The 24,349-nt window shown below is 47.7% G+C and overlaps 2 long non-coding RNA genes across 3 annotated transcripts; both read right to left on the reverse strand.

Annotated features, from left to right (window-relative positions):
- Nucleotides 1-5,848: 5,848 nt before the first annotated feature.
- On the reverse strand, nt 5,849-24,211 carry LOC133267881 (uncharacterized). Of its 2 annotated transcripts, XR_009742907.1 has the most exons (3): nt 24,129-24,211; nt 10,392-11,237; nt 5,849-6,190 (listed from the first exon to the last, which is right to left on the reverse strand). It is a non-coding gene; the product is annotated as an uncharacterized LOC133267881 (long non-coding RNA). The 2 variants fall into 2 exon arrangements; XR_009742906.1 differs by lacking the exon at nt 24,129-24,211 and having other exon boundaries at nt 10,392-11,245.
- LOC133267877 (uncharacterized) lies at nt 17,722-22,933 on the reverse strand. Its single transcript, XR_009742902.1, has 2 exons — nt 22,850-22,933; nt 17,722-18,058 (listed from the first exon to the last, which is right to left on the reverse strand). It is a non-coding gene; the product is annotated as an uncharacterized LOC133267877 (long non-coding RNA).
- Nucleotides 24,212-24,349: the final 138 nt, after the last annotated feature.

Below are 24,349 nucleotides of genomic sequence, written 5' to 3' on the forward strand. Positions count from 1 at the left end.
GTGTATGATCTCTATTTCCCAAGTCCATGTACATGATTTGGGTGGTGGTGGGGTAGGTGTGCAAATACACGTTCCTGTATTGTCAACCCTATAACTCTGGGATCTGGCAGAGATTCCTCTGTCCTGGGGTACATGTTTAACACTTGAATTTCCCAGACTTTTCTAGGCCCTGGCCACCATTGAGGGGCTGTACTGCAATGATTCTATCACCTGAAAGGAGGTTATGAGGTGGGGGTCTGTCTCCTTGCCCAAGTACCACGTGATAGGACAAGAGGAAACGACCTCAAGCTGCACCAGGTGAGCTTTAGGCTGGGTATTGGGAACAATTTCTTCCCCGAGAGGGTTTTCAAGCAGTGGAACAGGCTGCCCAGGGCAGTGGTGGAGTCACCATCCCTGGAAGTGTTTAGAAGGTGTGCAGATGTTGCACTTCGAGACACGGTGTAGTGGTAGATTTAGCAGTGTAGGGTAAACGGTTGGACTCAATAATCTTAAAGGTCTTTTCCAGCCTAAATGATTCCACACTTCTAATCAGAGCATCTACAAGATGATGCTTTGGCCACCTTACATTGTGCCTTCATTTCCGTGTACACATGGCGGGCAGCATCCCTACCCCAAGGGCTGGCACTCTGCTTCCTGTGCTGAGTCCACTCTCTGCTGCAGCCACGTTTGTCTGCTGCCCTGAGCCTTGGTGAACGTCCCCAGCATGGCTCTTCTGTCGAAGCAGCTGGCTATTCATGGCTGTGGGTTTGAAACAGCTCCGGGTCTTGAATCCTGAGCTACACTTATCATATGTCTCTCTATGAGCTTACTGGGGTGCTGTTCTGCGGTATGGCCACTCAGTTTCAACAGGATGAGCCTGAGGGTTTTGTAGCATCAGTTTTTCTGTGCCCCAGCTTGACTGTGTGCTAACCCGGGGCAACTCTTTGCTTCAGGTTGCTGTGTGTTGAAAGCTGGCTGTATTCATAGGGGTGAGGGGCAGATGTGACTGTGCTTGCTTGAAGAACTTCTTGATTCCTGTTTTCTTACGCTGAAAGGTGACCCCCAGCATGACTGACGCTGACATAGCTAATGCTGCTTGGATGCCGTTTCAAAATTCCGGCTGCTTTTGTATTTTTCTGGAAACGGAGGTGTACAATGGGCTCGGTTTGATGTCAGCTACAGCAGGTGATTTGAGCAACAGTCTTTTCATGTATGTGTGTATGTGTGTATATATGTATGTATCTTTGTTTGTATCTCTCTCTCTATATATGAAACTTTCTTTTCTTTGCAGAGGTAGTGTGGGAGAAGGTCAGATCTAGCTGGCACAAACCCTTTGGGAAGAAGCAAAGAAAATGGAGGAATTCACGGAAGAGCAAAAACTGCATCGGAAGAAGGTCAGGATGTTGATCCATTACCAATTACCATCCTTGGTGATGGATTTTGGCTCCTGGCTCATTTCTCCCACCATGCCCCAGCCCCCTGCATGCTCCCAGTGCCTGTCGCTGCTGGGAAGTCCTGAGCTCCTTCCTATATGTTGAAGCCCTGCTGCTGAACCTCTGACTTCCTTCTTCTGACTGCCACATCTTCTCCTTTGGGTGCCTTTTGGGGCTGGCTATCGCAGGGCTCACCTCCAGAGACACCAGCCTCAACCAGGAATGTTCTTAAAGCATAGAGACATATATCTCATACATATAGTGTTGCGTGATGTCCATAGGGTTTGCTAAAATTGGCAAGTCTTTTAACCTCTTCTGGCTTGAGATTCCTTTGTCTGGAAAATGAGAGAAAACTGCTGCAAGTTTGGACGTAGCAGAAGGGAGCTGGCTTCCCAATTTTCCTAGATTCAATGGAGATGATACAGTACTATATAATGGTGGATTTCATTTGTAGAGTTCCATTGCATAGACAGGTGGAGGCTTAGCTAGAAGTATAAAAGGTGGGTTTTGTGAAGATGCTTGAGGTGGACATAGGTCCTTAAGGCCATCTGAACTTGGTCTGTGCCTCTTCCTTTCCTAAGTCACATAGTCCATCATGGAGCTTCGATGCTCAGTGATGTATGTCTCTCTTGTCTTCACAGATAGACCTGATAATGGAGGCGATTCAGAAAATCAGGAGTCTGCAGTACGAGAAGACCATGGTGGTAAAGCAAACATGCTGCTCTTTCTTGCTCTATGGTTTAACACTGCTACCATACGCGCACAGTGCTGGCACAGTCTTACATATGAGGGTCTTCCTCTGCTGCAACTCATGCAGACACTACATCAAGAGCTGCAGCAGAGGAAGACCGTCACATTTAAGTCTGCATAGTGTGTTCTGAAAAACTGGAGAGTACACCACGGACATGGCTAGTCACAGCCTTGCATGGTAGGTTAAGAGTGATTTAGATGTCACGGACTCGATTGCTATGAGCTTTTCATGCCAAATGAAGAGCAGCTTGTCTTGTGAGGTCAGTTTTGGTCAAGCAGCAGGGCACTGAGTGTCTTGTGTGCTGTCCCCTGCTCTGCGGGCAACCTTTGGTAACCTCTTCACTTGGAGGCTGTTTTGCTCCAGAGCTATGTGCATGAGCTGTAATAGTACCTCCTTGCTTGCTAACACGCTCCTGCCCTGTTTGTTGGCTCTCCTAGGCCAAGCGCCTTTATGAGCAGCACCGCAGGGATAAGGGTGAGGCGGAACAAGCTGTGCACCACAACACAATGTGGTTACACAGAAGCAGCAGGAGAAGGTATAGAGAGGCGGGTGGCCATGGGACAGGAAGGGTGTATGCTCTTTGGGCTCTCCTGCCCCATAACTCTTCTCCAGCTCTGGGTTTGGGGGTGAGATGGAAGGGCTGGCAATGTTCTCTAGCTGGCCTTCAATACCGCTGGTGATGCACGTTAGCTCTCCTGTAGCTTTCTTCTCTCTCCCAGTTTTGGCAGCTGTTCCTCAATCTAGCTCAGATGAAATCACCTCCGGAAGACTCTGGTGAGTGTGGCAACGCAGGGTTTGGAGGGTGAGGGGAGTGTTTGCTGGGGCAGGGGTTGTGAAGCCATGGCATGGCTCTTGAGCGAGCTCCAGCTCCTGGGTCAGGGCTGGCTCCTCAGAAACTCACGCCCAACATAGCAGGGATGGAGCTCACTCGAGAGCCATGCCATGGCTTCGCACCCCATTTCGTGTTTCTCACTGTTTCTCTGTGGCATGACCCTCCACCTTGCTGCACAGCTCTGTATTTCCTTGCGGTGCACATCCATAGCTGAGCTCACACATTACTGCTGCTTTCTCCCTGACATCCCTGCCGATTCAGGTTTTGTGTAGTGCCTTCTAGCAAAGGGTCTTTTTAATCCATGTTAATCAGATGACAGTGTGATTTGTTTCAAAGGCAGGAGTTACCAGCAGAGCGTTACAACACTGGAGAAGATCCGGGAAGAACGGCAAAGAGCACGTCAGAGCTTGTGAGGTAAAAGCCCCCAAACACCTTCACGTGGCAGTGTGGTCCTCTGGATGTCCACTCCTTGTTGTAGAAGTCCGGGATGGCACAGATCTGCCTTCTCTCTGTTGCCCTGGCAGTGAAGCAGCAGGACGTGTTGCAGCTAACCCTGTGTGTGCCTTAGGCGTGCCTTCTGCATTTAACGTCCCACCACTTCAAGGTTTCCACTATTTTTTTTTTTTTGTTTTTATTTTTCCTTCCACTACCTTTTCAAAGTAACAGAATCAAAGCAGTGACCTTTTTGCCCATTAACCTGCTTGCGCGTTTGGTGTGGCCATTATCCTGAGCTGCCGTGGTCACTTTCCGGGTACTCAGTGACTTAAGGCCAGTGTGTTTTACAGCCACGACACCACCTAGCAGACTCTGAAACTCTGATGGACTTTAAATGAATTTGCAGTAGAAGGCGCTGACACACTGGGGATGCAAGCTGGGTGAAGCCATCTCCATGTGAACCCAGTGTGCCAGCAGCCCTTCGCCATGTATCTCACGTGATAGCATGGGAACCCCTCTGAGCAGATGTATCAGTCTAAAGCAGACTGTGTCGTAGCAAAATGGTCTAGCCAGGACTTCCAGCAAGTGCCAGGGAAATCCAGAGCTGGTTGCAAGAGGACCGTGATGCTGCTCTGCTGCTGACCTGTGTCTTGCAGCTGTCTGTGATGTGTAACCAAGGGTTTAATGAGGTGATGCGGCTCCTCTACTCTGCTCTCGTGAGACCTCACTTGGAGTATTGCGTACAGTTCTGGTGTCCTCAATATGAGAAGGACGTGGAGCTGTTGGGGCTAGTCCAGAGGAGGGCCACAAGGATGACAAGGGGGCTGGAGTACCTCCCATATGAAGACAGGCTGAGAAAGTTGCGGCTGTTCAGCCTGGAGAGGATAAGGCTGCGTGGAGTCCTCCGAGCAGCTTCCAGTATCTGAAAGGGGCCTACGAGGATGCTGCGGATGGGACTCTTTGTTAGGGACTGTAGTGTCAGGACAAGGGGTAATGGCTTCAAACTTAAGCAGGGGAAGTTTACGTTAGATATAAGGAAGAAGTTCTTTACTGTGAAGCTGGCGAGGCACTGGAATGGGCTGCCCAAGGAAGCTGTGAACGCTCCATCCCTGGCAGCCTTCAAGGCCAGGTTGGACGCAGTCTTGGGTGGCATGGTTTAGTGCGAGGTGTCCCTGCCCATTGCAGGAGGGCTGGAACTAGATGATCTTAAGGTCCTTTCCAACCCTATTCTATGATTCTGTGATTCTATGGACAGGAAGTGCAGAGGTTGAGGTTTTATACCATGTCTGCTGCAAGCTGGCAAACAAGTGATAACAAGTGCATATGCGCACGTGGGATGAAAGGCTGCCTTCCAAGCTCATGAAATTGAGCTACACCAGACAGCACATATCAGAAGACTTGGGCTTAAAGCTACTTGGAAAAGGGATGGGCAGGAAAGAGAGAGAAGACAAACGAGTCAAGACGCTTTGCTTTCATAGATCCCCATGCTTTTTTATTGCTCCATAGTTGTGGGAGAGAAGTCAGCTGGGACTGCAGGACCATGGGGTACCTAGGAAACATGCAGTGCCTTTAGGAAGCTGGCTTCGTCTCCCCAGAGGTAGTGTTGTGCTGAGTGACCCCTTCCGCACGGGCCCTGCAGACCTTCCTGAACTTAACGCTCATCTTTGAAATACCTGGGTGTGTAAAGGGATGACTTCTTGTCTGGACGAGGTCTTTTCCAGCCTAGTTGGTTCTATGATTCTATGACTCATGGTTACCATGTTTCCTGCAGAAGACCAACATCACCTGCTCGTTGCTGTGGACAGAGATCTTTGTAGTGGGATGAGAAGAGATTAGAATAGAGATGTTAGGGCTGTTTTGTCTGTGTCGTTTCAGTTCTTTGAGACCCAGGAGTGCGAGCGGATCAACTATTTCCGCAATGCCCTCCAGCTTCATGTTAGCCCACCATGACGTGCCTTGGTATCAGGTCTCTGTAAAGCCCAGGCTGGCCTAACCTCTTGCCTTCCCACTAGGTCTGGGAGGGCAGTTGGGGAGCACAGAGCCAGGGCACTGGGAGTCCTGGAGCCACGCAGATCCTCAGCTCTGACTTTTCTAGTGTGCAGGAAGGCACCTCTACCCACCCTGACCAGTGCACCAGAATTACTTGCTTTATGGGGTTTCTGGCTCCACAGAACTCTGCTTTTGCTCTTCCCCATCAGATTGTGAGCTTTAGCTGTCTAAAAAAAATGGTTTAGGTGAAGTCCGCCCCCCCCGAAAGATCCTGGGAAGCTGGACTCTGACTTTGGAGACAAGGTTTCACTAAGGAGAAGTTCTGATCAAAGCCCTGTATGTAGGCATTTGTGGAGCTTAAGGATGTCCAAGCTTGGGATCCCACCACTCTCTGCAGTTTGGGCCTTTCCCTCATTCAGCACCATGAGCTATATAATTCCCAGAGGCACTTTGGTGATGGAACTTGGTAAAATGCCTTGGTTGTTCAGCAAATCATAGAATCATAGAATCAAGACATCTCTTTCAGCCTCATCCACCATTGCCTTCCATCCCTTTGACACAGGTGGCCAGCGTTTCTGTCCTGTGTAGTCTTGTAACGAGCACTTCTCATAAGCAGACCTCATTTTTTTTTGTGCTCTCTGTTCCAGGTGAGCCTGATTATGCCACAGTTGATGGCTACATCACTAGATGCTGTTGATCCTGTTTGTAGGTTCTCCAGGCAGAAGACACTGTTGGTCTGGCCAGTGTGGTGGTGTTTCCAGTTACTCCCAGCTGTGAGAGAAACAGTGTTGTTTTCGCATATTTGGGGATGGGGCTTTACAATATTAAGACTTTCCAATCTTAGAGCTTTAAGATCAATAGTAAAACTTTGCAAAAATAATAAGAGTTTTCAATACTAGGTCTGGGATTAAGTTCCTAAGGCAATGAAGGAAAGGGTTTGAGATCTACTTATTCAAATAGACACGCTTTGTGCTTAAAGACAGTGTCATCTCTAGATGAAAGACACACTCTGTGGTTAAAAAGAATACTATCTACGTATAACCTAGGAAACTAAACCGGTGCAGGCTGGTTAAGCAGTAAGTTGAGGTAACTTATTTATACCCAGAGTATTATCTCCAACCATACTGGGAATCACCTTGTCCTGGGTGATGTTTGGTTTACAACTGGCTTTAATGGGTGGATCTCACCCAGCGCTTAGAGAAAATCTCTACAAAGTAAAATTATGATATGTAAAGGTCACATAGAATCTGAATGTGGGGCGTTAAGAGTGTGGTCCCGTGCCCTTGCTATTGCAAGTGCTGGAGGGGCAATAAGGCAAGTTCATGGCTGGGGGGCAGATGTGACAGGAGGGGATTCAATTGCTAGATTTAGAATAGGGGTTTGGGAGCCAAAGGGGAACGAATGCGACCAGCCTGTGGACATCCACCATTCCTCCACCGGTGGGCACACGCACTCCACCAAATAGTCCTAAGATAGTAAATATAATTGCTATTAAAGATTTGAAGTAGATGTTTGAAATAGAAACAGGATATAGAAATAGAAATGTCTGGGTAGAACGGGTCAAATATCCAGGGAAAATAGAATCGTTTTAGATATTTTTGCTGAAAAGGGAGGAGTATGCATAATGCTAGGGAATACGTGTTGCACATTTATTCCAAATAATAGAACACCAGATGGAGCCATAACCAGGGCCTTACAAGGCCTCACTATGTTGGCAGAAGAATTGGCTGAAAATATGAGAACAGGTATTTCATTAGCAGGATGGTTAGAATCCTGATTTGGAAAATGGAGAGGAATGGTGATATCAGCTTTTACTTCTGTAATTATAGTAGCAGGTGTATGAATAGCTATATGGTGCTACATAATTCCATATATAGGAAGACGTGTGCAACTTCTTGAAACAAATTTGTTGAAATAACTTTGTCAAAACAAATGCTCATGGGACCACCACCCTACTCTAATGACATGCTTTCGATTAAAAAAAAAAATAAAGATGATTGGGGCGACTTATCTTTAGATCAAAACCACGAAATTACGTTATCCAGACTGGAAGCGACATATGGGGCAATTCTTTAAGGAAAGTGCAAAAACCAAAACCAGTATAATAAGAGAAAGGGGGAGTTGTGAGAGAAGCAGTGTTGTTTTCGCATAACTGGAGATGGGGCTTTGCAGTATTAAGGCTTTCCAATATTAGAGCTTCAAGACCAATATTAAGGCTTTGCAATATTAAGAGTTTTCAATACTGGGGCTGGGGCTAAGTTACTAAAGGAACGAAAGAAAGTGTTTGAGATGTAGTAACTCAAAAAAAAAGACACTCTGTGGTTAAAGCCAATGTCATCTCTCGATGAAAGATACACTCCTTGGTTAAAAAGAATACTGTCTATGTACAAACTAAGCTGGTGCAGGCTGGTTAAACAGTAAGTTGGGGTACGACATGCCTGCCAAAGAGTTACAAAATTGAACTGGAAAAGGATTATGTGGGTAATAATGATGTGGTTAATAAATAAGAGGAAGGGGCATAGAACATCCAGTAAGGGGAGGTATAAACAGAGGCGGGACAGTTAGCACACAGATTATAAGCACTGAATAGGCTGTAAACCTTGGAGTACCCAACCAATGGGGAAACAAGGGAGGGAACCGGTGTACAGGACAGGAAATAGAAATCATAGTTCTGCTTTTGCTGTGTGTGCCTACTTGCTAGCACACCCGCTTTTTTGCAAAAACATTAATAAAGACCTGCTTCGCTGTTGTGTCTACCCTGAGCTTATGTTTTTACCTAGAGACCATTTCTCACAGCAGCCACACAGAGCTGAAGTGCTTCTCTGTTTCAGCAAAGTATTTGCGGTCTCAGATATTTATCTGCACACTCCGAAAGTGCCTACTACAAATCTGTGCCTGTGATCAGCAAACTGCTTGGACAGATATCCCATCTTCACACTCGGGGGAAGAAAAGGAATCTAAGCGATGGATCCAGTGCAGGGGCCATCTGTGTCAGAAGAGGTTTTTGATTTGAAATTCTTCTGAAGTGCAGCCATCTGAAAGAGGCTGGAGATAACCAAGAAGTCATATGTGCTGAGTGAGGGGAGTGTGCACAATGTTTTGGGACACTGGCTGATGTTTAGGGCATATATATCTCACTCAGATCTCAGGTTAAGCTTTTCCCTGTTTCTCAAGTCCATCATTAATGGTGATTAAGCTTGTAATTTAGGTTTAATTTTGGCCACGTCTTTCAGGGAGCTCACTTAGAGGGGCACCAACAATACGCTACGCGTCTGGCTTAGCTGTAGATGTGCTTTAGTTTTAAGTGCTGATACTGGAAGCTGCTTTGCATCTTGCCTGGTGTAGCAGTCCACAGCGCAGCTACCCAGTGAGAGGCTGTGCTGCCACAAACCTGCACCCTGCAGTGTTGCTGAGGATCTGGAGAAGTTGGTCAGCTCTTCAACCACCTCTCCAAGGAGGGGCTTGCAGACTTTTAGGTTCACGGTATAGCTTGTGCCTGGTAGGCTCTGCAGACCCTCATTTGATTAACTTCTGGTAAAGAAGTCCCTTGGACTTGTTGTGACTATGTACCACTGGAAAAAAACTTAGTTGTTAATGTTGGGCTGGAGCCCTGAAACTCATTTTCTGACCATATCTCCCAAAGTTCTTGCTTTTTTTGTTACCATATACGTGATCATGGCTTTGATTCAGAAACTCATGTGCTGCAGGGCTGCTGGTCTCTCTCATATCCTCATGTGCAGCATTTCTTAAGAAGCTCCCCAGTGCCTTATGGCACAGGGATGGAGGATAAGGGGACCAGCACACAGTTCAGCTGTTTAAACCCGGTGCCAGGTGCCTTAACTTTGGAGCAACGGGAGTTGCTGATGTATGATATTCTTCAAGTTGAATCTGCGTGACTTCAGTGCATGTCTAAGCCAAACAGTCCCCGGAGCTTTTACTGTATTTCCTTCGGCGGAGAAGATGGCAGTGAGCTTAAACATCTCCCCTAACGCATTACAACGGACTGTGCAAAGTGCACATGCGAAGGAATCGGCTGTCCATTTTTATTTCTGAAAGACCAAGCGTAGAAATAGTCTGCTGAAGGACCCTGCTGTAGTCTTAGTTCTTACATACATCTTCTATGATAAAGTTTTGAGACTTGCGTGGTGGCTATCTTTCTTCTGAAAGATGTCATACTCACTTTTTTTATCTAGGCTAGGGTGGGTACACCTTCAAAGCACCCTAGGATGTTCAGGTTCCTTCTCCTGGGAGGAAGCCTACAAGAGCATATCCTTGCTCAGCCTTTATTTCCTACTTGCTCAATACCACGACAGCTCTGGGACAGAACACACCAAGACTTTAGCCTCCCCCTGCTCCCCTAGAGTCAGGCTGAGTTTCCTCACAGGCCTCTCTAGAGGGGTTTGTCCTCCTCCCAGACACCCACAGAAGTGAAGGGCCTAACAAGAGAGCCTGATAACCAGCTGCACAGCTCCTGCCTTCCCCCCTAGGGACAGAGAGGCCACAGCTGCTTTAGTAAGACAAAATAAGCAGAGGGATACAGGTAGCATGGAAGTCTTATGTCCCTTCAGATGCTGGGCATCCTGCCTTCAGGCAGAGTTAGAGCTCTTCCTTTTTGGTCCTATGAGCTAATACAAAAAGCATCACAAGAAAACAGCATTAGTTATGAAGGAAGTTCACAGGAGCACTTCTTGCTGCGTTTCCAGATACAGGCAGGGCCAGGCAGCTGGTGTGTCAGTATCAGGCAGGAGCTGCCCATAAACCCCGTTAGCAGGCCTTGGGCAGTGCAGACCAGCCCTGTGCCTGCTCAGGGGATCACCACCTCCGTAATGTGCAATGGGCTCCTGGTCAGGATCATCTCTGCCTTGACCCACACGCAATTTACCTTTCCCACAGGTATTATAAATGACACATGATGTTGATAACAAAGGGTCTTCTCAAGGCCAAGTACAAGGCCTAAGAGAGTGGACATTACCTGTTCAAGATCATTAGGTCTTTGACTACAATGTCTTCTGCAAGGAGGGACTGAGCTCTGCAGGGACTCCTCCATCTGGGGACTGGCTGCAATCACTTCTGCTCCAGTGGGGCATGGCCTCGGCTCCAGCGGTGGCTCCCTGGGGCAGCTGAGCACCTGAGTAGGGATCAAAAGGGTCAGTGACGCCTGGTCCCCCAGGCTGAGACTGGAGCCCCGCTGCGGCTGGAGATGCCTCAGGCACTGCAGACAGGCTGCCCCGCTCCGGTGGCACTTCCGGGTCCTGCTACGGCACAAGTAGAAAGAAGAGAACTCACACTCCCCAGCCTCAGTAGTAGGGCCTTGGTTTCTTACCTCGCATTCCCTATAGCGGCAGCTGGACCTCCCCACAGACCCTTATAGAGACACCTGGCCTTGTCCCAGACTCTTATGGAGGAGACTCCCTCCCCACCCCCCTCCGCACCGGGGGCGTTACAGGAGAGCCTGGCCCCTCCACAGGTCCCTATAGGCGAAGCTGGCCTCCTCCTAGGCTCCTCTAGATGAGCCTTGCCTCCCTGCCAGTCCTTTTAGGGGGAGCCTGGCCACTCCCTTATAGAGAAGTTTGGATTCTTTCCCGGCTCCTAGAGATGATCCTGGCCTCCCAGCCGGTCCTCAGTAGGGGAACTTACCTCCCTCCCAGGCTCCTGTAGAGGAGCTTGGCCTCCACACAGCACTTTATAAAGGATTCTGTTCCCCCACAGGCCCTTGTAGGAGGGCCGATCCTCATCTCTAACACTTATGGAGGGGCCTGGCCTCCCCACAGGATCCTATGGGGTAGTCCCACCTCTCCCCACGCCCTTACTAAGGAACCTAGCCTTCCCATATCTGAGCCTATATGTGAGCCTACCCCAAGCCCGCTCCCATCCTGACAAGAGACCTGCCTCACCCAGGCCTGGCGGCCATGCTCCGGCTCCCAGCTCTGCGTTCTGCGCTGAGTCCTTCCGTGCTTCACGTAGCCACCGCCCTGCTGACTGGAAGGGAGCGGGTGGGGGCGGTGTCAATCTCCCCCTCGCTTCCGCCCGCAGTACCCGTGGCTGCGGCTTGGTGGTGCCGCAGAGTATGGCCCTGGTGGAGGCCGTGAGGGCGCCCCGCAAGGCCCACACCAAGAGCAGGCCCGAGGTGCGGGGGGAAGGCGGGGATCGGCTCCGGGTGAGGCTCCTCCGGTCCTCGTCCGGGCTGCTTCCGCCGCCTGCCGGTTGTGGTGGGTCCGGCGAGCTTAGAGGGGCGGGGAGGAGCCTGCGGGGCTGGTACACGCCGGGGGGGGGTGTTCGTCAGCCCTTTGTCTCGTGTTTGCGCCTATTCCTGAGTGGGTTTAAAGCGGCGGAGAGGGTGTCAGCTCCAGGCCGTGCTTGTGTCCGTGTTTGTTTGTCTGCTGCTGGAAGCGGCGAGATCGGGGGGTGTGTGCCTATCTGAAAACACATGTCCCATCCCTGGCAGTGATCAAGGCCAGGCTGGACGGGGCTTAACACAACCTGGTCTAATGGAAGGTGTCCCTGCCCGGGTTTCAGTAGTTGTGGAATGATCTGAACTGAAATACTTTGCCTCACAGCCTGATCAACTTGGGAATGTTTCTCTGAATTGCCTAACCTCTTTCATGTTGTACACTGCACCCTGGAGAGCAACGGCAGTGAAGTCCTGGTTGTCAAAGCCCTTTGAGAATAAATGCAATGCATGTTTAACACTTGAATTTTGATTCCACACTTCTAATCACAGCATCTACAAGATGATGCTTTGGCTACATTACATTGTGCCTTCATTTCCATGTGCACATGGCGGGCAGCATCCCTACCCTGAGGGCTGGCACTCTGCTCTCGTGTGCTGCGTGCAATCTCTGCCGCAGCCATATTTGTCTGCTGCCCTGAGCCTTGGTGAACCTCCCTAGCATGGCTCTGCTGTCGAAGCAGCTAGCTATTCATGGCTGTGGGTTTGAAACAGCTCCGGGTCTTGAATCCTGAGCTACACTTATGTCTCTCGATGAGCTTACTGGGGTGCTGTTCTGCAATATAGCCACTCACTTTCAACAGGATGAAGCTGCGGTTTTTTTAGCATCAGTTTTTCTGTGCCCCAGCTTGACTGTGTGCTAACCCGGGGCAACTCTTTGCTTCAGGTTGCTGTGTGTTGAAAGCTGGCTGTATTCATTGGGATAAGGGCAGATGTGACTGTGCTTGCTTGAAGAACATCCTGATTCCAGTTTTCTTACGCTGAAAGGTGACCCCCAGCATGACTGACGCTGACATAGCTAATGCTGCATGGATGCCGTTTCAAAATTCCTGCTGCTTTTATATTGTTCTGGAAATGGAGGTGTACTATGGGCTCAGTTTGATGTCGGCTACAGCAGGTGATTTGAGCAACAGTCTTCTAATGTATGTGTGTATGTGTGTATACATATATATATATGTATATTTGTGTGTATCTATGTATATATATGAAACTTTCTTTTCTTTGCAGAGGTAGTGTGGGAGAAGGTCAGATCTAGCTGGCACAAACCCTTTGGGAAGAAGCAAAGAAAATGGAGGAATTCACGGAAGAGCAAAAACTGCATCGGAAGAAGGTCAGGATGTTGATCCACTACCAATTACCATCCTTGGTGATGGATTTTGGCTCCTGGCTCGTTTCTCCCACCATGCCCCAGCCCCCTGCATGCTCCCAGTGCCTGTCGCTGCTGGGAAGTCCTGAGCTCCTTCCTATATGTTGAAGCCCTGCTGCTGAACCTCTGACTTCCTTCTTCTGACTGCCACATCTTCTCCTTTGGGTGCCTTTTGGGGCTGGCTATCGCAGGGCTCACCTCCAGAGACACCAGCCTCAACCAGGAATGTTCTTAAAGCATAGAGACATATATCTCATACATTATAGTGTTGCGTGATGTCCATAGGGTTTGCTAAAATTGGCAAGTCTTTTAACCTCTTCTGGCTTGAGATTCCTTTGTCTGGAAAATGAGAGAAAACTGCTGCAAGTTTGGACGTAGCAGAAGGGAGCTGGCTTCCCAATTTTCCTAGATTCAATGGAGATGATACAGTACTATATAATGGTGGATTTCATTTGTAGAGTTCCATTGCATAGACAGGTGGAGGCTTAGCTAGAAGTATAAAAGGTGGGTTTTGTGAAGATGCTTGAGGTGGACATAGGTCCTTAAGGCCATCTGAATTTGGTCTGTGCCTCTTCCTTTCCTAAGCCACATAGTCCATCGTGAAGCTTCGATGCTCAGTGATGTGTTGACTCTCTTGTCATCACAGATAGACCTGATAATGGAGGCGATTCAGAAAATCAGGAGTCTGCAGTACGAGAAGACCATGGTGGTAAAGCAAACATGCTGCTCTTTCTTGCTATATGGTTTAACACTGCTACCATACGCGCACAGTGCTGGCACAGTCTTACATATGAGGGTCTTCCTCTACTGCAACTCATGCAGACACTACATCAAGAGCTGCAGCAGAGGAAGACCATCACATTTAAGTCTGCATAGTGTGTTCTGAAAAACTGAAGAGTACACCACGGACACGGCTAGTCACAGCCTTGATGGTAGGTTAAGAGTGATTTAGACGTCAGAGACTCGATTGCTATGAGCTTTTCATGCCAAATGAAGAGCAGCTTGTCTTGTGTGGTCAGTTTTTCCCAAGCAGCAGGGCACTGAGTGCCTTGTGTTCTGTCCCCTGCTCTGTGGGCAGCCTGTGTCCACATCTTCAATTGGAGGCTCTATTTTCTTCCAGAGCTACCTGCATGAGCTGTAAGAGTAACTCACTGCTTACTAACACGCTCCTGCCCTGTTTGTTGTCTCTCCTAGGCCTACCGCTTTTATGAGCATCTCTGGATGGAGAAGGATGAGGCATAAGAAGCTGTACAACACAACACAAACGTGATTACACAGAAGCAGCAGGAGAAGGTATAGAGAGGTGGGTGGCCATGGGACAGGAAGGGTGTATGTTCTTGGATCTCTCCTGCCCCATAACTCTTTTCCCAGCTCTGGGTTTGGGGGTGAGATGGAAGGGCTGGCAATGTTCTCTAATTGGTCTTCGATACTACTGGTGATGCACATCGTTTCTCCTGTAGCTTTCTTCTCTCTCCCAGTTTTGGCAGCTGTTCCTCAATCTGGCTCAGATGAAATCACCTCCGGAAGACTCTGGTGAGTGTGGCAATGCAGGGTTTGGAGGGTGAGCTGAGTGTTTGCTGGGGCAGGGGTTGTGAAGCCATGGCATGGCTCTTGAGTGAGCTCCAGCTCCTGGGTCAGGGCTGGCTCCTCAGAAACTCATGCCCCACATACCAGATGTGGATAAGCCTGTGTAGCCCTACCAAGGGTGTTCCTGCCATTTCCCTGTTGCATGACATTCCACCTGTCTGGACAGCTCTGCATTTGTTTGCAGTGCACATCCATAGCTGAGCTCACACATTACTGCTGCTTTCTCCTTGATGTCCCTGCCAATTCAGCTTTCATGTACTGCCTTCTAGCAAGGGGTCTTTTTAAGTAATCAGATAAGAGTGTGATTTGTCTCAAAGGCAGGAGTTCCAGGCAGAGCGTTACCACACTATAGAAGATCCAGGTATAATCGCAGAAAGAACACATCAAAGCTTGTGAGGTAAAAGCCCCCAAACACCTTCATGTGGCAGTGTAGTCCTCCGGATGTCAAATCCTCACTGCAGGGGTCCGGGATGGCACAGATCTGCCTTCTCTCTGTTGCCCTGGCAGTGAAGCAGAAGGACGTGTTGCAGCTAAACCTTTAAGTTTCTTACACTTGCCTTCTGCATTTAGGGACCCACCACTTCATGGTTTCCACTATTTTTTTTTGTTTTTCATTTTTCCTTCGAGTACATTTTCAAAGTAACTGCCTTCTAGAAAAGGGTCTTTTTAATCCATGTTAGTTAGATGAGAGTGTGATATGTCTCAAAGGCAGGAGTTACCAGCAGAGTGTTACAACACTTGAGAAGATCCGGGAAGAACGGCAAAGAGCACGTCAGAGCTTGTGAGGTGAAAGCCCCCACACACCTTCATGTGGCAGTGTGGTCCTCTGGATGTCCACTCCTTGCTGTAGAAGTCCGGGATGGCACAGATCTGCCTTCTCTCTGTTGCCCTGGCAGTGAAGCAGCAGGACGTGTTGCAGCTAACACTGTGTGTGCCTTAGGCGTGCCTTCTGCATTTAACGTCCCACCACTTCAAGGTTTCCACTATTTTTTTTTGTTTGTTTTTATTTTTCCTTCCACTACCTTTTCAAAGTAACAGAATCAAAGCAGTGACCTTTTCGCCCATTAACCTGCTTGCGCGTTTGGTGTGGCCATTATCCTGAACAGCCGTGGTCACTTTCTGGGTACTCAGTGACTTAAGGCCAGTGTGTTTTACAGCCACGACACCACCTAGCAGACTTTGAAACTCTGATGGACTTTAAATGAATTTGCAGTAGAAGGCGCTGACACACTGGGGATGCAAGCTGGGTGAAGCCATCTCCATGTGAACCCAGCATGCCAGCAGCCCTTCACCATATATATCACGTGGTAGCATGGGAACCCCTCTGAGCGATGTATCAGTCTAAAGCAGACTGTGTCGTAGCAAAATGGTCTAGCCAGGACTTCCAGCAAGTGCCAGGGAAATCCAGAGCTGGTTGCAAGAGGACCGTGATGCTGCTCTGCTGCTGACCTGTGTCTTGCAGCTGTCTGTGATGTGTAACCAAGGGTTTAATGAGGTGATGCGGCTCCTCTACTCTGCTCTCGTGAGACCTCACTTGGAGTATTGCGTACAGTTCTGGTGTCCTCATTATGAAAAGGCCGTGGAGCTGTTGGGGCTAGTCCAGGGGAGGGCCACGAGGATGACAAGGGGGCTGGAACACCTCCCACATGAAGAAAGGCTGAGGAAGTTGTGGCTGTTCACCCTGGAGAAGAGAAGCCTGTGTGGAGAAATCCTAGCAGCTTCCAGTATCTGAAAGATGCGTACAAGGATGCTGGGGAGGGGACTCTTTGTTAGGGACTGTAGTGTCAGGACAAGGGGTAATGGCTTCAAACTTAAAAAGGGAAGTTTAGGTTAGATATAAGTAAGAAGTTCTCTACTGTGAAGGTGGTGAGGCCCTAGAATGGGTTACCCAAGGAAGTTGTGAATGCGCCATCCCTGGCACTCATCAAAGCCAGGTTGGACACAGTCTTGGGTGGCATGGTTTAGTGCGAGGTGTCCCTGCCCATGGCAGGAGGGCTGGAACTAGATGATCTTAAGGTCCTTTCCAATCCTATTCTATGATTCTGTGATTCTATGGACAGGAAGTGCAGAGGTTGAGGTTTTATACCATGTCTGCTGCAAGCTCGAAAACAGCAAGTGATAACAAGTGCATATGCGCATGTGGGATGAAAGGCTGTCTTTCAGGGAAATGTGTAAAGGCTCATGAAATTTAGCTATACCAGGCAGCACATTTCAAAAGACTTCGTCTTAAAGCTACTTGGAAAAGGGATGGGCGGGAAAGAGAAGACAAACGATTCAAGGCACTTTGCTCTCATAGATCCCCATGCTTTTTTATTGCTCCATAGTTGTGGGAGAGAAGTCAGCTGGGACTGCAGGACCATGGGGTACCTAGGAAACATGCAGTGCCTTTAGGAAGCTAGCTTCGTCTCCCCAGAGGTAGTGGTGTGCTGAGTGACCTCCTCCACATCGGTCCTGCAGACCCTCCTGAACTTAACGCTCATCTTTGAAATTCCTGTGTAAAGGGATGACTTCTTGTCTGGACGAGGTCTTTTCCAACCTAGTTGGTTCTATGATTCTATGACTCATGGTTACTTTGTTTCCTGCAGAAGACCAACATCACCTGCTCGTTGCTGTGGACAGAGATCTTTGTAGTGGCATGAGAGGAGATCAGAATAGAGGAGATTTGCTCTCTTCTTACAGATGTTAGGGCTGTTTTGTCTGTGTCGTTTCAGTTCTTTGAGACCCAGGAGTGCGAGAGGATCAACTATTTCCGCAATGCCCTCCGGCTTCATATTAGCCCACCATGACGTGACTTGGTATCAGGTCTCTGTAAAGCCCAGGCTGGCCTAACCTCTTGCCTTCCCACTAGGTCTGGGAGGGCAGCTGGGGAGCACAGAGCCAGGGCACTGGGAGTCCCGGAGCCACGCAGATCCTCAGCTCTGTCTTTTCTAATGTGCAGGAAGGCACTTCTACCCACCCCGACCATTGCACCAGAATTACTTGCTTTATGGGGTTTCTGGCTCCACAGAAGAACTCTGCTTTTGCTCTTCCCCATCAGATCATGAGCTTAAGGATGTCCAAGCTTGGGTTCCCACCACTCTCTGTAGTTTGGGCCTTTCCCTCATTCAGCACCATGAGCTATATAATTCCCAGAGGCACTTTGGTGATGGAACTTGGTAAAATGACTTGGTTGTTCGGCAAATCATAGAATCATAGAATCAAGACATCTCTTTCAGCCTCATCCACCATTGCCTTCCATCCCTTTGACACAGGTGGCCAGTGTTTCTGTCCTGTGTAGAGTCTTGTAACGAGCACTTCTCATAAGCAGACCAAATTGTTTTTGTGCTGTTTCAGGTGAGCCTGATTATGCCACAGTTGACAGGTACATCACTAGATGCTGTTGATCCTGTTTGTAGGTTCTCCAGGCAGAAGACACTGTTGGTCTGGCCAGTGTGGTGGTGTTTCCAGTTACTCCCAGCTGTGAGAGAAACAATGTTTTTGCATAATTGGGGATGGGGCTTTACAATATTAAGACTTTCCAATCTTAAGAGCTTTAAGATCAATATTAAGGCTTTGCAATAGTAAGAGTTTTCAATACTAGGTCTGGGTTTAAGTTCCTAAGGGAATGAAACAAAGGGTTTGAGATACAGTGAATCAGAAATACATGCTCTGTAGTTTAAGACAGTGTCATCTCTAGATGATACTCAGAGTATTTTCTCCAACCATACTGGGAATCACCTTGTCCTGGGTGGAGTGATGTTTAGTTTACAACTGTCTTTAATGAGTGGATCTTACAGAGTGCTTAGGGAAAATCTCTAAAAAGTAGAATTACAGTGTTTAAAGGTCACATGGAACCTGACTGTGGGAGTTTAGAGAGTGGTCCCGTAGCACTTGTTACTGCAAGTGCTGGTGGGGAAGTAAGCCAAGTTCATGGCCTGGGGCAGATGTGACAGAAGGGACTCAATTGCTAGATTTAGAATAATGGTTTGGGAGCCAAAGAGGAATGAATGTGGCCAGCCTGTGGACACTACCATTCCTCCATCAGTGGGGACATGGACTCCACCATAGAATCTTAAGATAGTGAATGTAATTGCAATTAAAGATTTGAAGTAGATGTTTGAAATAGAAACAGGATACAGAAATGCAAATGCCTGGGTTGAACGGGTGAAATATATAGTGAGAAGTTTAAATAGAAGCAATTGTTATGCATGTGCTTGAGAATGACTGTGCTTCAGTACAGGTAGTCCATTTTCTATTAGAATGGACTTGAGACTGACAAGGAATGATGTACATAAATGCACTGTACCAGGAGAATGCTCCCTGGCAAAACAAACCTTTAAGTCCTTATTCACTCATATTCCCTGCTCTGCGGGACAGGGACATCAGGATGCCTCCTGATGTTTCTCCACAGCCTGACAGGCTGTGAATGCTACCAGGAGAATTCTAGGAGAGTTAAAAACACATGCAGGTGTGACTAAGGATAATGCAGGAAACAACTCAGCTGTAAAAATCTGCAGAGCAGATTTAGGCTAGTACTGTGGGAAAAAAAATCCTAAGTTCTACACTTCCTCCAAACTGGAGGGGATCCTGCGAAACTGTTCAACTGGCAATTCCATTTAACCTGGCATTTGAGAGGGAAATGAACTCCTCAAGGCACAAAGAGAAGTATTTTAGGAACAGCCTTTCAGGATAGAATCTCTGTTGATTCAATCAGAGTTCCTTGAGGAGTTCCTGACGACCACAAAGCTAGGAACGAAGTAGCAACAGGGTCTGAATTTTTTTTTTGTGTGTTTTGGTAGGTTACAATCAATTAAATATAGATTGGATAAATTGTATTTATTCTAATCAGGAGCAGTTTATAAATCATGCCAGGGACGCAATAAAAGGAACTGCAAAACAATTAGATACTACGAGCAGGATGACATAAGAAAAAAGTATAGGTTTAAATATATTACGTGAAAAAGGAGGAGTATGGAAAATGCTAGGGAATGGGTGTTGCACATTTATTCCAAGTAAAACAACACCAGATGGAACCATAACCAGAGCCTTGCAAGACCTCACTACGTTGGCAGAAGAACTGGCTGAAAATTCGAGAATAGATATTTCATTAATAGGATGGTTAGAATCCTGGTTTGGAAAATGGAGAGGAATGGTGGTATCAGTTTTTACTTCTGTAATTGTACTAGTAGGTGTATTAGTAGCTATAAGCTGCTACATAATTCCGTACATAGGAAGACTTGTACAACTTCTTCTTGAAACAACACTGTCAAAACAAATGCTCATGGGACCACAACCATACTCTAATGAAATGCTTTAAATTAAACAATTTAAAAAAAAAAAAGTGTGAAGATGATTGGGATGACTTATCTTTAGGCAAAAAATGTGAAACTAAGTTCTCCAGACTGGAAGAGACATATGGGGCAATTCTTTCAGGAAAGTGCAAAAACCAAAACCAGTATAAATAAGATAAAATAAAAAAAATAAAAAGAAAAGGGAAACTGGGATGGGGCTTTGCAATATTAAGGCTTTCCAATATTAGAGCTTTAAGATCAATATTATGGCTTTACAATATTAAGAGTTTTCAACACTGGGGTTAAGTTACTAAGGGAATGAAACAAAGGGTTTGAGATCTAGTAACTCAAAAAGACACAGTCTGTGGTTAAAGGCAATGTCATCTCTAGATGAAAGATACATTCCATGGTTAAAAAGAATACATGTACACACTAAGCTGGTGCAGGCTGGTTAAACAGTAAGTTGGGGTACCATATGTCTGCCAAAGAGTTATGAAATTGAACTGGAAAAGGATTATGTGGGTAATAATGATGTGGTTAATATAGAAAAGGAAGGGGTGTACAATGTCCAGTAAGGGGAGGTATAAACAGAGGCGAGACAGTTATCACATAGATTATAAGCACTGAATAGGCTGTAAACCTTGGAGTACCCAACCAGTGGGGAAACAAGGGAGGGAACTTGTGGACGGGGTAGGAAATAGAAATCATAGTTCTGCTGTTGCTGTGTGTGCCTACGTGCTAGGACACCCGCTTTTTGCAAAAACATTAATAAAGAGCTGCTTCGCCGTTGTGTCTACCCTGAGCTTATGTTTTTACTAGAGACCATTTCTCACAGCAGCCACACAGAGCTGAAGTGCCTCTCTGTTTCAGCGAAGTATTTGAGGTCTCAGATAATTATCTGCACACTCAGAAAGTGCCTACTACAAATCTGTGCCTGTGATCAGCAAACTGCTTGGACAGATATCCCATCTTCACACTCGGGGGAAGAAAAGGAATCTAAGCGATGGATCCAGTGCAGGGGCCATCTGTGTCAGAAGAGGTTTTTGATTTGAAATTCTTCTAAAGTGCAGCCATCTGAAAGAGGCTGGAGATAACCAAGAAGTCATACGTGCTGAGTGAGGGGAGTGTGCACAATGTTTTGGGACACTGGCTAATGTTTAGGGCATATATATCTCACTCAGATCTCAGGTTAAGCTTTTCCCTGTTGCTCAAGTCCTTCATTAATGGTGATTAAGCTTGTAATTTAGGTTTAATTTTGGCCACGTCTTTCAGGGAGCTCACTTAGAGGGGCACCAACAATACGCTACGCGTCTGGCTTAGCTGTAGATGTGCTTTAGTTTTAAGTGCTGATACTGGAAGCTGCTTTGCATCTTGCCTGGTGTAGCAGTCCACAGCGCAGCTACCCAGTGAGAGGCTGTGCTGCCACAAACCTGCACCCTGCAGTGTTGCTGAGGATCTGGAGAAGTTGGTCAGCTCTTCAACCACCTCTCCAAGGAGGGGCTTGCAGACTTCTAGGTTCACGGTATAGCTTGTGCCTGGTAGGCTCTGCAGACCCTCATTTGATTAACTTCTGGTAAAGAAGTCCCTTGGACTTGTTGTGACTATGTACCACTGGAAATAAACTTAGTTGTTAATGTTGGGCTGGAGCCCTGAAACTCATTTTCTGACCATATCTCCCAAAGTTCTTGCTTTTTTTGGGCTTTGATTCAGAAACTCATGTGCTGCAGGGCTGCTGGTCTCTCTCATATCCTCATGTGCAGCATTGCTTAAGAAGCTCCTCAGTGCCTTACGGCACAGGGATGGAGGATAAGGGGACCAGCACACAGTTCAGCTATTTAAACCTGGTGCCAGGTGACTAACTTTAGAGCAACGGGAGTTGCTGATTTATGCATTCTTCAAGTTGAATCTGCGTGACTTCAGTGCATGTCTATGCCAAACAGTCCCCGGAGCTTTTACTGTATTTCCTTCGGCGGAGAAGATGGCAGTGAGCTTAAACATCTCTCCTGATGCATTACAATGGACTGTGCAAAGTGCACATGCGAAGGAATCTGCTGTCCATTTTCATTTCTGAAAGACCTAGTGTGCAGATATTCTGCTGAAGAACCCTGCTGTAGTCTTTTCACATACATCTTCTATGATTAAGTTTCGAGACTTGCGTGGTGGCTATCTTTCTTCTGAAAGATGTCATATTCACTTTTTTTTTATCTAGGCTAGGGCTGGTACACCTTCAAAGCACCCTAGGATGTTCAGGTTCCTTCTCCTGGGAGGAAGCCTACACGAGCATATCCTTGCTCAGCCTTTATTTCCTGCTTACTCAATACCACAACAGCTCTGGGACAGAACACACCAAGACTTTAGCCTCCCCCTGCTCCCCTAGAGTCAGGCTGAGTTTCCTCACAGGCCTCTCTAGAGGGGTCTGTCTTCCTCCCAGATACCCATAGAAGGGAAGGGCCTAACAAGAGACCCTGATAACCAGCTGCACAGCTCCTGCCTTCCCCCCTAGGGACAGAGAGGCCACTGCTGCTTTAATAAGACAGACTGAGAAGAGGGATACAGGTGGCATATAAATCTTATGTCCCTTCAGATGCTGGGCACCCTGCCTTCAGATAGAGTTGGAGCTTTTCCTTTTTGGTCCTATGAGCTAATACATAAAGCATCACAAGAAAAGAGCATTAGTCATGAAGGAAGTTCACGTGGGAACTTGCTGCATTTCCAGATACAGGCAGGCCCTGGCAGCTGGTGTGTCAGTATCAGGCAGGAGCTGCCCATAAACCCCGTTACCATGAGATGGCCAAGCTCATCCCGCAGCTGCAGGGTGTCACTAGCTCCATAATGTGCAATGGGCTCCTGGTCAGGATCATCTCTGCTTCGTCCCACACACAATTTCCCTTTCCCACAGGTATTATAAATGAAACATGATGTTGATAACAAAGGGTCTTCTCAAGGCCAAGTACAAGGCCTAAGAGAGTGGACATTACCTGTTCAAGATCATTAGGTCTTTGACTACAATGTCTTCTGCAAGGAGGGACTGAGCTCTGTAGGGTCTCATCTATGTGGGGGCTTGGTTTCTTACCTCACATTCCCTATAGCGGCTGCTTGACCTCCCCACAGACCCTTATAGAGACACCTGGCCTTCTCCCAGAGTCCTATATAGTACCCTCCCTCCCTAACCCGCACCCTGCTCCCTCCCCTGGAGCGTTATAGCAGAGCGTGGCTCCTTCACAGGTCCATAGAGGGGAACCTGCCCTCCTCCTAGGCTTCCATAGATGAGCCTTGCCTCCCTGCCAGTCCTTTTAGGGGAAGCCTTGCCACTCCCTTATAGAGAAGTTTGGATTCTTCCCTGGTTCCTAGAGATGATCCTGGCCTCAAATCCCATGCTCAGCAGGTGAACCCAGCTCCCTCCCAGGCTCCTATAGAGAAGCTTGGCCTCCACACAGCACTTTATAAAGGATACTGTTCCCCCACAGGCCCTTGTAGGCGGGCCGATCCTCATCTCAAACACATATAGAGGGGCCTGGCCTCCCCACAGGCTCCTATGAAGTAGTCCAACCTCCCCCAGGCCCTTACTAAGGAGCCTATGATGCAGAGAGTTGACCAATGTACAGGGGGGTTGTACAAGGGGGTTAGAGGAATTTGCTTGCTTAAACAAAACTATTGTCTGTTGTAAATGCCTGCTAAGCAGAACAAAGGCACCTGATCCTATTGATAAGGAAAAGCAGACACTTGGTCGTACTGATAAGCAGCTATTGATAAGGAAATGCAGACACTTGATGCTATTGATAAGCAGCTATTGATAAGGAACTGATAAGGGGGAGAAGCAGACGGTTTATGGCTGGGATACCGACCAAACCCTAAGGCCATATGTGAAGACTGAAAAGTGAAAAGTGCAAGAAGAGGAAGACCCATTTACTTTATCTTGAAGACCCCTACCCACAGGAAGAAGACTCAGTTACTTCATCTTGAGACCCCTGCCCATGACCAGAGGGGGCACTGTGCAGGTGCAGAGGACCTTCTGGCTCGTTATAATATGAAGCAGGGATAGGACATGAATATGTATAGGCGTGTTGTGCAACCTTATGAATATATGAACTTTAGAGAATAAATGAACTTTAAATGAACTTTAGAGAATAAATGTAGAGGGAAACAACACTGAGGTATGCATGACTTTGAGGAATTATCCCCGTGCGTCTCAGCACTGAATAAAAAGCATACCTACTTTACAACTTTAACGAGTTGTGGAGTCAATCCGCCCATCACCTAGCCTTCCCATAGGAGCATATATCTGAGCCTACCCCAAGCCTGCTCCCCTCCTGACAGCAGACCTGCCTCACCCAGGCCAGGCCTGGCGGCCAGGCCCCGCCTACCGGCTCTGCGTTCTGCGTTGCGTTCTTCCGTTTTTCACATAACCTTCGATCTGCTGATGGGAAGGGAGCGGGTGGGGCGCTGTCATGATACCCCTACTTCCGTCCGCAGCCGCC

The sequence above is a fragment of the Pezoporus flaviventris genome, unplaced genomic scaffold (assembly GCF_033815535.1).
Source record: "Pezoporus flaviventris isolate CSIRO_AGI_PZ_B2104156 unplaced genomic scaffold, CSIRO_AGI_Pfla_v1 ptg000010l, whole genome shotgun sequence".
NCBI classification, from domain to species: domain Eukaryota; kingdom Metazoa; phylum Chordata; class Aves; order Psittaciformes; family Psittacidae; genus Pezoporus; species Pezoporus flaviventris.